Source organism: Triturus cristatus, chromosome 3_2, assembly GCF_964204655.1.
Source record: "Triturus cristatus chromosome 3_2, aTriCri1.1, whole genome shotgun sequence".
In the NCBI taxonomy this organism is placed as follows: domain Eukaryota; kingdom Metazoa; phylum Chordata; class Amphibia; order Caudata; family Salamandridae; genus Triturus; species Triturus cristatus.
The window spans coordinates 409405512-409420678 of record NC_140584.1 but is presented as its reverse complement, the minus strand read 5'-3'; the positions used below and the strand labels follow the sequence as shown (position 1 = coordinate 409420678).

The 15167-nt window shown below is 43.8% G+C and overlaps 1 protein-coding gene across 1 annotated transcript in view; it reads left to right on the top strand.

Annotated features, from left to right (window-relative positions):
- Positions 1-15167, top strand: part of LOC146857451 (protein argonaute-3) — a 1089759-nt gene that overhangs the window by 617286 nt on the left and 457306 nt on the right. The gene's annotated exons all lie outside the window — the stretch shown is intronic.

Here is a 15167-nt window from a genome sequence, read left to right as displayed (position 1 = left end):
CACTCTTGTGCAGACACCCACCCTGACAAGCGACAGTCACACACAGTATTCACTCATTGACTGTCTGAGGCACACGGCGTCCATCAGTGTGAGTTTATTAAAAAAACTCTTCTTACACCGCCCTAGATACTCCGTGACTGCATTAGGCTATGGCACTGTACATCACGAGGTTTCTGAACACCTATTGCCCTGATCGTATGCCTTTATTTAAATTAACCCACTGACTGGAATGAGCGCGAGACATTTCTACAGCACACGGTACATGTCTGGCAGTAAATTACCTTATAGTATTACGAGATCACTAGATGGCCCTCTGCATTCTGAATAAAGCCTAGCATTTCTCAGTACCACCTGAGATATCATCCCCACTAGTGGGGCCTGGGATCTCATCAGTATTATTCCAAGATGGCGCTCACAATGGAGAGACTTCGCCCCATTCAACATGGCCGCCATCCACACTACTAAGGATAGTGGCTGGTCATCACCCCATCTCTCGCCCCACGCCGCTGACGCCCCGAGGTGTGCGCCATTTTCGCTGGGATAACTACAGCAGGAACCGGGCTGGTGGTTACCTTACCGGAACCGGCACCACAGGTTAGGTCCTTCGCCAAGTGGGCGTGGGTTTCTGTAAGTATTGACCACTTTACCACCACCGATACAGCGACCGAGGTAAGACCCACCAACGCTTAAGATATTTAGCAGCAGACATCCCGCTGACTACGGTAACGTTCCCTACGTTTTAGAGAACCTGCAATATACCTACTAATACTTAACGCTGAGTCCACCGTCGACTCTGTATGGTATTCAGATGTATCTTTTACTGAATTTTTATCCTCTTGCACAACCCACCCCCGGTTTAGGAACCACATTGACTAAACGCGCCCATTCGATGCCGCCAACCGATGGGGCTGCATCCTACACAAACTGTGACCAATAATTGCCTTCCTGTTCCCTGTTGCTACGCTGCCATAGTACCCACAGGGTTTTTTTGGTGTACTGCATGCTTTACAACAATACACGATTGTGGCGCATGCATTGCCCCAGCTGTTCCACTTGAAGCTAGCACTACATTGAATGGCATAACTTCAGGATACCGTGTGACATGCTTGGCTATGGGAAAATCCTATTTGAACTAGTCTTTTTATAAATGACTGTTTGATTTTATGTATGTGTTTTTATTTTTAGATTGGCTACCGCACCTACGGACACCACACACCACTGGTGCCAACAGACTGGTAATATCTAGGTTATCGTACCTCATTACCAGCCACTTAGTGGAGATTCCAATTTTCATTTTCTGGTCCTGAAGAATTGCCGCCTGATCCTCTTTGGGACATCCTAGGCAAGAAACATGTTGACCACATGAAGCTCAGAGCAACTGCCTATAACATCACTATAGACAGACGCCATCACTCGTTTTAATCAAGGTGGGAGACAGGATTATTAAATTAGTTTCCCTGATCCTCTCTTTTCCTGTTTTAACTCACCTGGTCCTTTTTAGTAACCACAACACTACACTTCTACACTTTAAGGCCCGTCACACACACTCACCGTACGGCAAGGATAAAAGTTATCCACTAAAGAGCCCCCACTGAGGGCTCCCGTTGGGTATTGCAGCGCTGACCCGACGAGGAGCATGCCCAATGATGAAGCATGACACCCAGCAGGCTGGGTGTGTGAGGGCACTAAATCCGAAAGGAGGAATTCCCCATCCTCCTTCTGGGTAAGCCAGTCATATGCACTTAGTTCTTCAGTCACTTTTAGCCTCTTTAGGAACTGCATACTCCTTCTTTGTTACTAGTATTAGGGCACGTATGCTTGACCTTTAAAAAGCCACTTTGTCTCTCCTTGTTGTTAACACATAGTGATATTCTCTCCCATACCCAAGACGGCCTTGAAACTAGTGTTTTTTCATGTGTCACCGTTTTTGGGGATTTATCACTGATGGCACATTCAGCACATGATCGAACATTCCTTTTAATACACATATCAACCGCAGGCCACCAGAATTGACTCCTAACTTTTATACTCCTCATACCTGGATGACCTTCATGTGCCATGTTTAATATCGTCTGTCTAAGACTTTCTGGCACCACCAACTGCTCTCCCGGCATTAAAATGTTGGCTTGAGCTGACAATTCCTGTGCCACATACAAGAATGGCAATAGACATTTCTCTAACTCCTTCTTACTTGGCCAAGTTGATTTAAGATACCCGAATACCTTTTGCAAATCCTCATCACTATTGCCTGCCATTCTCCATGGATTTTCTTTAATGCATCCCTTGGATACTTCACAAATTGATACCACTCTTTCCAAATTATTGTCCTCAATCTCAATACTCTTATCAAGTTTCCAGTTCAAGTTAATTTTATTGTTTGATTAATAAAAATCGTTACAATCTTCAAATAGCTTTAAAATTACGAATTTTAAAACCATAAAAAGAAAAAGGAAAAATAATTATTCTGTTTTTAGTAAAGAGACAACACTGATCATATTTCGCCCGATATAGTGTCTTGTTAAGATCATTTACAAGGTTATAATAATTTCCTTTCTGCCACTGCGGACTTCCTGACTTGCTCCGTTCCTTGTGCTAGACCTTATGAGCCATTTATTTGTTAACTTTCTTGTAGCAGTTTTGTTACCTTGGACATAAATTTAATTCCCCGACATGCCAAGATAGAAGAGGTGTCTCCTAGCCAGCTTATTACTGCTTGCTGGCAAGTACCGATCTTTAACGTAATAAAAAAGGCACGTAGGTATCGTCTTCTTAATACTAGTAAAGCTGGACATACACATAACAAATGCTTCAAAGTTTCCTTCTGGTATCCACACAGACTACAGTGGGGGCTTTCGATTTGGTGTTTCCAAGAACGCCTTAAGTCCTTTGAAAGGTGCATGCCCATTCGGTAAGTTCACAGGCTTTCTTTAAAAGTTGACTATAATGTAAGGCCAAATATCCCTGTGGTTTTTGGTGAGTGTAAGAGTTAATTACTGTCCACGCGTGGCGCCGTTTCGTTAGAGTTTTTTTGTCTTCTAACTGAGAATTCCTTTTTGCTGAGCCGTTGGCTGCTTTACAGAAGTGCGCCTGGTCTGTTTTTTTATTCCATACTTCTTGTAGATCCAGTGTAATCAGACAGGTGCTAAGGTAACTTCCCCATAAGGTAGTATTGGGCTGGTTTTCCTGGTAATTGATTTCCTCCCAACAGATGTTGTCCATTGACTCGCTTGGAGCAGAACGGATCTTATGACACAATTTTGCAAAAATGGACATTGACCGGAATTTTTGGTTCTGTAAGCCAAATTCGAGGCGGACTTGTGTGGGCGCGGCTGAGTGGGCATGTTAAACACAACTTTATAAATTTTATTTTGTAGGTTGTTTAGGATTTTTGCCTCCCCTCCTACAAAGTAGGTAAAATTTGTGATGCCATTACCTTTAATAAGTGAGTATAATTCGGGCCGGTCAATTTTGATTGCAATTGCTTATATGCGTAAATTAATGATTGTGCCTTCCCTTTTAATACCAGAGTGTGCTTTTTTTTTTATCACCTTGCCCAAGGGTCATCCCCAGATACTTGTATGAGTCCTGTTCTTCTAGGACTAAGTCGTTGATTGACCATTTAAATTTCAGTTTCTTCCCCTCCACTAGCCGAAGCACTTTTGTTTTTTCTTTGTTCAGCTCCAAATTTTCTTGTACTAAATAAGATGATAACAAATTTATTAAGCGTTGCAGACCTATTGGTGTTTTACTTAATAGTACTATGTCGTCTGCGTACTGCAGAATTGGAACTGAAACATTACCAAGTTTCGGGGCATGACTCTCGATTTTTTCTAGGTTGCGTCCAATGTCTGCTAAGTATAGGGTAAACAGACTAGGGGCTAGGACACAGCCTTGTTTTAGACCATCCTGGGTCTCAATTTTTTTTGTTAGGCTTGTCCCGTTCCCTTGTTTTACCTTTGCCCATGTGTTGCTGTATAAACCAATTATTGCGTTTAGTAATTTGTCCGGCAGCCCCCATTTTCTTAACTTGCTCCATAATTTTGTCCTACTTACATGGTCAAAGGCTGCTTTTATGTCGACGAAACACCCATATAGACGATGGTTCTTTTTTTGGGCGTTCTCCATTAGCAGACCCAAGTTGGTCAGGTTTGTGGTCGTCCCCATCCCTTGTCTAAATCCAATTTGAAAGCTAGGGATTATATTATTAGATTTTGCCCAGTCTTGCAGTTCTTCCAAAAGGCATGAGGCATAAAGCTTGGCTTCAACCTCAATTAAGGAAATCAACCTGTAGTTCCCTGGGTGTTTTCGGTCCCTTTTCTTGTAAATTGGGTGAATGTTTCCTTTCCACGAAGCTGGTATATTTCCCTTTATGTAAATGAAGTTAAATAACACTGTTAAGTGTTCAGCCCAGAACTCTTCGTTGGTTTTAAAAACTACGGTTGGGAGGCCGTTTGGTCCAGGAGCCCCCTCCGCTTTGAGTTTTTGAATTAGCTTAGTCAACGTATCTTGGTGGGAAGCATCTTTTTCGAGGATCGCGTTTTCTTGCGTTCTTTCGCTGGCGCATGAGTCTTTTAAGTTGTCATTTTCAACATTAATTGATGGACCTCGATTTTTTTCAGTTCTGTGTGGTTCCTTTTTTAAGTAAAGGTTCTTAACGTAATCTCCCCAGATCCTGTCCCCGATTCCGGTGTCCTGTTGCATTACAACGCCTGGGTTTAGTTCATTATTAATGCCCCAAAAGTCTCGGGAGTTTGATTTTTTGCTCGTAAAAAGCAGTTTTTCCCAGATCGATTCTTTGTATAATGCCTTTGCCATCCATAACTTTTTCCAGTATTTTTTTCTCATACTCCTGATAATGGTATTGTTTAAATTGTTTCCCTGTGCGGCCGTTCTTTGTTGGAACTTTAACGCCCTGGTTATTTTTCTTTTTTCGAATCTTAATTTGGAGTTATACCATGGTGCAGATTTTATTTTTCTGTCTCTTTTCGCCCCTAGCAGGACCGAATGCTTTTCCTTCAGGTCCTCTAATAAATTTTCCCAGTTGTTTACGGGGTCTCCGTATTCTAGGCTCCCGATTTTAGTCACGAAGTTACTGGCTGTGGACAGGATGTTCTTTGTTTCACTTCCCCTCCACTTTATTTTCCGGAGGTTAAATTTCTTTGGATGTTGCTGGAGGGAGCATAGTTTTTCGGCAATGGGAATTGCGATGGTCATCCGTATAATTTGGGGGAAGTGGTCACTTTCTTTGCGCTGAACTATTGAGTATTCCTCTATAGAGTTTATTATACTGGCACTTACAATTGTAAAATCTATAGTAGATTTAACCTTTCCGCTCATATAGGTGAGTACCGGCAAAGAGTGACCTTTTTTTTTTTACTGATTAGAATTGTTAAGCCCAATGAATTTGGGTTACACAGTGGGGCTTGTTTGAACCCATTTACTGCTTTTTTTTCCCAGTTGGGTCCACCCTTATCGGCGCTCAGTAGGTTACAATTAAAGTCTCCCGATATTATCAATGAGCTTAATTTGTTGTTTTTTTGCAAGATTTTGATGAGTTTGGTTAGCGTTCCCATTTTTTCGTTTTTTGCATTTGGTCTGGGTGTATGTAGATATTTAATAATAGGAGCTGTTGCTTTGTTGTAATTTTTGTAACTTGAACCCAATTTAGCCCAACATCCAGTTTCTCTAATTCCCAGTTGAATTTTAGCGATACAAAAGTTGATAGGCCACCTCGTGGGTGCCCATATTTGGACTGCCTCTCTGCTAGTATGTGGTAATCGATATAACCTGGAATTCCGGGGTGGGTCGAATTCCAGGTCTCTTGTAAAAGAATTATATCATGTTCACATAAAAATGATTGGGTTTCGTGATCCTGCTCCATGCTACTAAACCCGTGCACGTTCCATGAGCATATTTTAATCGTTGCCGGGTTTATTTCTTCCATGTGTGGGTCTTGTATTTGTTCTGTAGCTGAGGCCTTTATGACTTTTTTCGGAACTCTTTTTGCTTAGCGCCGATGGAATCCATGACCAGTCCTGATTACTATAATGTGGCCCGCTTTTGAATGTCTGGTTTTTAAAGTTATTATTAGTCTTGGTGTTTTTACCTGGGACGATGCCCGTGCTGCGTGTAGACACGTTTTTAACTCAGGGCTTCGTAGTACCTCCTCCTCTAGCTGAACTGAGCTGTTGAAGAGGGGGTAGGGATATCTAAGACGCTTATGTTGCTTCAGGGTTATTCCCCAGCTCTTGAATGTTGCTTTGTGGGCAAAGATTTTAACTGCAAGCTCCTTTGATGTCCAAGTAATGACCGAGTTTTCAGTATCTGGCTTGGCTTTGTTTTGTTGAAACTCCACTGCTTCTATATCTTGTGAGGTTATCCCATTTAATTCCGGGATTTCCTTGACTAATTTTATGATGTTTCCTCTGTTTAAGATATCCTGTCTACCCTTTGTTGCGTATTCCGGAATAAAGGTCAGTACTGGTTCAATCTCGTCATGATCTTTTTTTTGGTTTTCTTCCTGGGCCGTTTCAAGGTCTTTTGTTCTAATAGTCCGAATGTTTGTGGTTGTGAGTTTTGCCTGACCTTTGGTTGCCACATTACTCTTATCCGTTACCTTCACGTTTCCCAGTTCTGTATATTGAGTAATTTGCTTTTGTTCATGGGTAACACTCTTTAAGATAACGCTCCTGCCCCTTCCGTTTGCAGTGATCTTGAGTGGCGTCTGATCTCTTCCTAGACGTACGGGTTTAGATTCCCTATTTTGCTTGCTTGTTTTGTAGTTCAAGTGCCCATTGTCCGTTATTCGTGCTCTCCCTTTTTTTTTCTCCTTTGATGGGGCCGGGCTGACCTCTATGTTGGCTATTATGTTTTGGAGGGCTGGTTCATATACGAGTTCCTTGTTTCGAGAATTATCCGCCAGTGATCTTGAAGACGCTGTTTGCTTTACTGTCCTCTTGGTACTGTGAAAGCCTGCAAGTTGTTGTTTGCTCAGCTTTGACACTTCAGAAATTATTAATTCTAGTTCGTGACTAGATTCTACCGTTGACGAATTCTCGAGCGAGAAGCTCACCCTTTCCGAGTATAATAGGTCCTGTTTTCTGGAGGGGACGTTCGGCGAGACGTAGTTTGTTTCGAGCCCTTGAACTACGTTCTTTGTAAAAATAGGGAAGAGCCGTTCAGAGGCTGTGGTTTGTTTATTTTTTTGTTGTTTAGGCCGTGCCTTCCTAGCTCTCTTCCTTTGTCTTTTTGTTAGTTTTTCTTGGTGCTCCAATTGAGGGGTGGTCAGTTGTTTATTTGTTTGTACCTCGTGACTTTCTGTTACTCCCGTTCCAAACTCTTTGTATATAGGGGAATTGATTTTTCGGACCCCTTCATTAATGGTACTCTGATTTGTTCGGTGAGATTGAGGGGTGGTCAGTTGTTTATACCTCGTGACTTTCTGTTACTCCCGTTCTAAACTCTTTGTATGTAGGGGAATTGATTTTTCGGACCCCTTCAATAATGGTACTCTGTTTTGTTCGGTGAGATGGAGCTTTTGATGTTTCTTTGTTAGGATTTTTATAGGGGCTTTCTCGATTTTCCTTTGGCTCACATGAAGACTTTACTACTCCTAGGATGTCTTTCAAAATGTCTGGGAGAAACGCAAGTTTTTCAATTATGCTCCCACATTCACAGTTGTTTTGTTTGACTTTGTTTGGGGTTTGGTTTATATTTCCTGTGGTGAGTTTGTCTGTGTTTGCAATTTTGTCCGTGTTTCCCTTGTTAGCCAGTAAGGTCATTATTGTGTTTGCCTTAGAGCTTATGTTTGCTATATGCTCTGCGATGAGGTTTATTAGGTCTATTTGTACCTCCATTTTGTCGGATTGGTAGTTAAGTGCTCTTATTGCCTGGTCCAGTGAACTAATGAGGGCGTTCCCCCATTGTGTGTTGGGTAGTGAGCTCCCTCCGTTCCCTAGAGGATCGTCCGGATGTTCATACCTACTTGCTGATGAAATTAGTATAGGTTCCGACGAGTGGTCATTGTCTGCGTTACTTCTGTCACTACTGGAATCATCAATCAAGATTCTATGATCACTACTGCCGGCCTCTAGGTTACGCGGTGTTGATGCCACTGGCCCCGGCCTATGCTCCTTTGAGTTTGGGAGTGATGTTGGGGTGTGCCCTAATTGAAGGTCCCTCTTTCTTTTTATATTAGTTGTCTCAGTCGGTTTTAAGATGCTTGATTCTAGGAGGGAATTTGCCCTAGCGTCCTCCCCTTCTTGTGAGTTGTCGGGCCACCTATTGCTCCCACTTTGTTCACTTTACTTAACTTGCCTTGATCTTTATTACTTTCGTTGTTTATGGATCCTAGTTCGATAAAAATATTTTTGAGCGACTTCAGTCCCAATGATGTCAATGAGTGCGGTGGGGTTTTTTGTGTGCCCTTTGTATCTTGTATACTTATTGGGCTTGGGGTTTTGTTGACCGTGCCCATTGGACTTTCGAAGTTCTTAAATGGCCCAATTGATTTATGGACTTGGGCCTGTACGGTCACCGTATTATTTCCTTGAGGGTAGCTTTTCTCTGTGTGGCCACTTAAGGTGGTTGATGTGGTTATTCTTTTGTGATAAAATAGGTCCGTAGGCTGATTATCCTGAAAAAGTGACTCTGACAGGGCTGTTGATTTTATCTTGTCAGGCTGAAATGGGCTTGGAAGATTTAAGGCCTCCTTAGTTGGTGCAAAAATTGCAGATACAGGGTCTTTTAAAAAATAGAATTTGTTAATTTTTTGCTGCTGTTTTCCAGGGGTTGGGCCGGAATTTTCAGTTATTGGGACCAAACCTCCCAAGTCTATCCTCTCTCTTATTCCCTGTGCCACAGTCTCTCCCTTTGGTAGTTGAAAAGAGGTCTCTTTAGAAGACCGTACCGTTTTTGTGCTATTTTTTTTCTGTTTTTTGCTTGGAATGGTTTGTCGGTTCGTTCCAGATCTCATTTTCTTTTTTTCTTTTCTAATACCGGAACCTGTGGGCTCTTATTGGCTCCTATAGGCTTCTAAAGATGCCAATTTCTCTGTAGATGGACTCTATAAATGACTCTTTGTCTTTATTGATTTTTGTTTCCAAGCCCTTGCTGATTTCCTGCACAAATTTGCATTTGCCACAGATTAGTTTGTTTTGTTTTCCTTTTTGTAGTGATTGCGAGCCGTCTCTTGTGCTCACCCTTTTAGCAAGGACAAACAAACAAACGGAGTGGGCAGCTTGGATGTATCTCTTCCCTTTCTTCGCCTGAGCCCTTGATTGTAGGACGTCCGGCAGGGGACCCGCTGCCTGTGTGGTCCTGACTGAAACTCTCCTCGGCCCCTGGAACACCCAGAACACTAGTGTCAAACGGAACCCGACTGGAGCTGCCAGAAACAGGCTGCTGATGATCCCGACACGGCCCCGGCCCCCGAACCGCAAGAGTGCGGTGGTGATGGTATCGGCCTGTGCCCGGGAACCTAGGTCAAAAGCTGTCCCACTCTGGCGCTGAATGTGCCTCGACTGGGGGGGGAGGGGCGCGCCGGAAGGGAACAAAGATTGTGAGTATATACCCTCAAATCTCTCAAGTCCTTGTCCTTGATCTGCTGGGTGATTCTTTAGCCTTGTGTGCCTGGATTGCTGATTTAAGCGGATTTTAGCTGGCTAACTGGCTGTCTGGCTGAGGCGGTGAGTCACTAAGAGCTAAGCGTTTGGAAGTATACTGGAGATAAAAAAAAGAAAAAGTACTGCTAAGTGCAACCAGAATATATGTTGATGTTATTGGCCAGCTCACGGCTCTCAGCTCACAGCTCACTGCAGTTCTACTAGCTTCTCTCGGCGAATCTTGGTGCTCCTTGCTCCTTGCTCCTCGCTCCGTCCTTGAGCAACTGTAACTGTGACTGTGAAGTCCGGATGAGAGGAGCGGTCACGGCCGTGGCCGTGCCTACCGCCCGGTCGGCAATCTGCAGCGTTGTCGCCTGATGTTGTCTGTTTCTCCTTTCCCAAGTTCAGAGGAGACTCGGGAGACACAGGAATGTGGGTACGGGTGCGCGGGATGATTTGTCAACCACCGGCCGTTAATGTTTTTCGCCGCTCTGCTCCGCTCCCGCTCCCGCTCCTGCTGCTGCTCTGCACGTCGTGTCTTACTTCAGAATCTGTCGAAGATCCTATTCTCCCGGCTTTCACCTCCACTCCGGGTCACCTGCACAGACAGCCTGGCACCCGAGAGAGGGATTTCTGGGAGATGTAGTCCAAACAAGAGGCTCTGCGGGGAAAACGCTCTCTGATACACTAGTGATGTCGCTACCTGGCCCACCCGCGTGCAGCCGCTGGATCCGCCTCTGCCTATGACAATGATGCGCCTCGCTCCGGCTCGGGCGGGCTCTTTTGGGCCCTGAAGGGTCGGGCTCACTGACGGGTTAGGCCCACTCCAGCTCTGGCACTCCACCTGCGCTCCACCTGCCTGCTGCCTTCTTGGTGATGCTGGCCCCCTCTGCACTGCGGGAGCGGGTCGGAGCTGGGGGGAAGAGACTGGTCCTGCGCGGACCCCCCCCCGAAGCACCCACACAGCAGCCCCCACAGAGGAGCGGAGGAATGGCGTTGAGCGCTGGGCGTCCTCACGCTGTTCGATGCTGAGCTCACTGCTGCAACTGCGGTCAGCGTGAATACTCTTATCATTCACAGGCAATCTTAATAAACAGTCTGCCAAAATATTTTTACACCCAGAATGTACTCAAATTTGAAATGAAAGTCCTGTAATTTGTATTGCCACCTGGCAATTCTGGGTGTTGCTGTGCCAAAACCCCTTGTTGTAAATAAATCTACCAAAGGACGATGGTCTGATCTTACCCTGAATACTGTTCCATAGACATACTTTTGAAAATATTCAATTCCCCACCAATACGCAAGAGTTTCTTTCTCTAAAGTTGAGTATTTGTCCTTAGGGCCTCTTAGCGGTCTTGATCTAAAAGCAATTGTGAATAACTTCATTTTATGATTTTGCATTAAAACTGCCTCAGTGCTAGTGCAATAACTAATCTTAAAATCCACAAATCTCCTGGTTCAGATGGACTGATGGCCCAATTCTAAAAAGCCTATATGGCTGAAATAGTTACGCATCTCGTCACATTATTTAATTATATGGTCGATAATGGCGTGGTCACAGACTCTATGAGTGAAGCCCTAATCTCTATAATACCCAAGCAAGGTAAGGACCGGAGGCAATGTGGCTCCTACCGTCCGATTGCCCTGCTGAATTTAAATGCCAAACTTTATTAAAATATTTTAGCGACTCGGCTCGACAACCTCATCCCAGACTTGATACATCCAGACCAGTCTGGATTTATAAAGGGCAGGCAGATACAAGATAATATTTGACGAATAGTCCATCTGATTGAAAACATCTCCAAGAAATCAGTACTGGCAGTTCTTTTGGCGATAGACGCCGAGAAGGCATTTGGTCATGTGGACTGGCTCTTCCTTTTCCACACTATGAGACAGTTTGGTTTCTGTGAAAAATTCCTGACCATGATTAAAGCCAATTACTCGACTCCCACCGCGAAGGTGCTAGTTAATGGGGTAAGTTCTGGAGGGTTCCAGCTTGAGAGGGGAAGGAGACGGGGGTCCCAGCTTCCCCCCCCCCACTGTTTGCCCTAAGCATAGAACCATTGGCAGCCTAGATACGTCAGCATCCACAGATTTATGGTCTTAGATTCGCAGAGGAGGAACACAGGATCTTGCTTTTTGCAGATAATATGCTGCTCTCCTTGGCCTAGCCCTCTACCTCTCTGGCGGCTACTTTAGAGGAATTCCAACACTTTGAGGAAGTGCCGGGTCTTCGCATTAATTTATCTAAATCGTATCTGCTTAATTTGACGGTGCCTGTGCCTGAGGTGGAGGGTCTCACCAGATTGACACCCTTTAAGTGGGCGACTCAACGGATTACATACCTAGGCATTAAAATCACCGCCAAAATATCAGAACTATTTCGAGCCAACTTCCCCCTTTACTGTGGCAATTAAAACCAGACCTAAAGCGGTGGACACCCCTATATCTATCCTTGTTGGGGAGGATACACGCTATTAAAATGCCAGTTCTTCCCAAATTACTTAATATGTTCCAAAGCCTCCCAATAGAAGTAGAATGTAGCTTCTTTTCGAGTCTACGCTCCATGGAAACACAGTTCATTTGGCACGGAGGAAGGGCGGGACTTTCCCATAGTGTGTTACGGCTGTCCAAAGCCGCAGGGGGCTTGGCGCTATCAGATTTTAACTTACAATCTAAAGCAGCACAGCTGAGGGTAATCCCAGAGTGGTCAGCCTGGGAGTCAGACAAGCATAGGCTCCATATGGACATGGGGAAATACATATGGAACGTAATGTGGAAGCCCAAAGCAGTCCGCCCCTGAACGCATGCTTGAGCACACGCACAACTCTCAAAGTGTGGGACATGGTCACTGGGGCTGGGGGTCTGACTCCCTTCCCTTCAACACTTACACCTATACATTTTAATGCAGTATTCCCGCCTACGCTGCAGCTAGGCCCCTTTGAGGCAGGGATGGTGGGGGGCTGCCTTACAATCTGTTTCATAATTGGGATGTACAAACTTTTCAGAGCTGCGCCCGAGAATTTCGACTCCCTCCCACAGAACAATACCGGTACAATGAGTTAATACATTGGGCATTTCAGTCAGAGATGCGGGAGGCAGTCACAAGAGAACTCACACCCATTGAGCGGTTTGCGAAACGGTGTAGTGGTTCAAAGGGCACTATCTCTTTTATATACAATTTGTTGTTAAACACTGCATACTCCTTGCCCCCGTTATAAGGATCACTGAGAGGGCACCCTAGGGGTCTCCATCGCGGAAGCTCAGTGGGCTGGAGTAGTGTGGTATATTCCCAAATTCAGTCATTCTATGGGGCTCAGGGAGGCGCATTACAAATTGTTATTTGATTTGTCTGTTGGAGGGGCTGTGGGCTGCTGGGTGATTTTCAACATATATGATGGGACTGTTCCACGGTCTGTCCCTTCTGGTCGGAGACACTGGCGCAGATCAAAGAAATCTTAGGATATCCACTACCGAATGATATGAGTTTTGTGCTCTTTGGCCTACTGAATAACTCCTTGCGGTTTCAAACACACGGGCATTGTTTACAAAAAACAAAATATCGTCCTGAAAATATAGAACATTATCCAGATCCTTAAATAACGTATAGATGATCCTTTGAAATACAAACAATGCAAAAAAAGATCCCAAATGCCATGCTTTTGTATCTGAATGCTCCTTCCGGAGTTATAAATAAAGAGTAATTTTGCTATCATGTAATACTATTTGATGATACGCACTAGATAAATCTAATGTTGAAAAAACGGTTGCCCCCTTCCACACCGCAAACATATCTCCTATGTTAGGTAATGGATGTCGATCCATCCACACGCAATCATTTACATCTCTTAATTCAACACATAACTTAACCTTTCCATTAGGTTTGTGTACTACCACCACAGGTGACAACCATAGGGAGGATTTATTTTCCTCTATCACATCTTGTTTGCACAATCTCTCCAATTCCTTCCTCAACGCATCTCTCATAGCCAGCGGCTTGTGTCTGACTTTGTGTATTTTGGATGCTGCATTGTTTTTTAAAAGAATTCTATTTACAAAGTTTTTTTTTTATCCCAACTTAAGTTAATTTCCTGACTCGAATTCCTGGTGCTCCCTGCTTGCCACTTACCCAACTATCAACCCCTCTCCTCAGATTCTGTATCCCCCCCATCCCCTTTGAGCTCTTAGCAGACAGATCCGTGGCTTCCACTGGCCTAGTTTCCATCTAGGAATGGGAAATTGGATTCTCTATTAATTCTCTTGTTTCGTTGCTTTTCTGGTCTTAGTTACTCTCCCCCCACCCCACCCTCCCGGGGATATCCCAAGCCTAACCCTCCAAAACAAATCATTCCTCTACCATGTATGATGTTCTGCAATCTAAATTATACCATTTACTTCAAAAACATCCCAAACTTCACCGAAACTCTCACAACATATATCATGGCTAACAACACCCTTACGGTTCTTAAACACAAAAGCACTGAACCACCCTATCAAAAGAAGGGAAATCATACAATACCGCCATAATCTAAAAGGCGATATTCTCTTACTCCAAGAGACCAGAATAGATAGCGATATAAGCCGCAACCTCTTAAATAATTAGTACTCAGAATTGGGATGCTCCCCTGACTCCAACAAGAAAAATAAAACAGAGTTGACACTGTTTGTGCCGGATCGATAAGCATTAAAGTAATGAAAAAACGTACATGACACAGAAGGTAGATGGGTCATCTCACAAATATCCAAACACAATCTGGAATTATTCATGGTTAATATCTGTGCACCCACCTCCGATTCCCCCTCGTTTTGGGTCAACCTAAATAAGACTAAACAAATTTCCTAATTGCTCAAATATATTATTAGAAGGAGACTTGAAACCTCCCTATGTACTTAGTGTTAAACAGACTGTTCCCCTGCAACCTTACTTCAGGGAAATCCCACAAACAACTATGTTCTGCACATAATCTAACAGACACACGGAGGCTATTAAACCCCCAGGTATCGAGTTCACTTTTTACTCCCTCCCACTTAATTGATAATTTACATCCTAACAAACCAGAAGTTAACTCCTGCCTGCTCCAACCCTCAAGATTGAACCCATCATTATATCAGACAATGCCTGTAATTCATTGGATATTACAATATCTAACTCCCAAAACCCAGATAGACTGTGGCATCTCAATGAGACTCTGCTAAATGACCCAACCAGTAGAGGCGGAATATGCTCAGCAATTGTAAACGACTTTAACGTAAATGCTTCTTCTGAGATCTCTCCAGAAACATTCTGGGAACCATGAAAGCAACAATCAGACGTAGAATGTTTAGTATCATGACCAACAAAACAAGACAGTCAGTAAAAAACTTGAAGAACTTGAATCCAAAGTGAAGCAACTTGAACTTCTCCTAATCTCAAATCACACCACTGAAACGATCAATAAACTGAAAGCCCTGAAATACCAATACAAAAAACTAATTAGCGAGAGGGCTCGTATATGGCTGAACACCAATAAAGCTAAAAGCTATGTGAATTCAACAAAGCTGGGAGATTCCTAGCTGATTACCTAA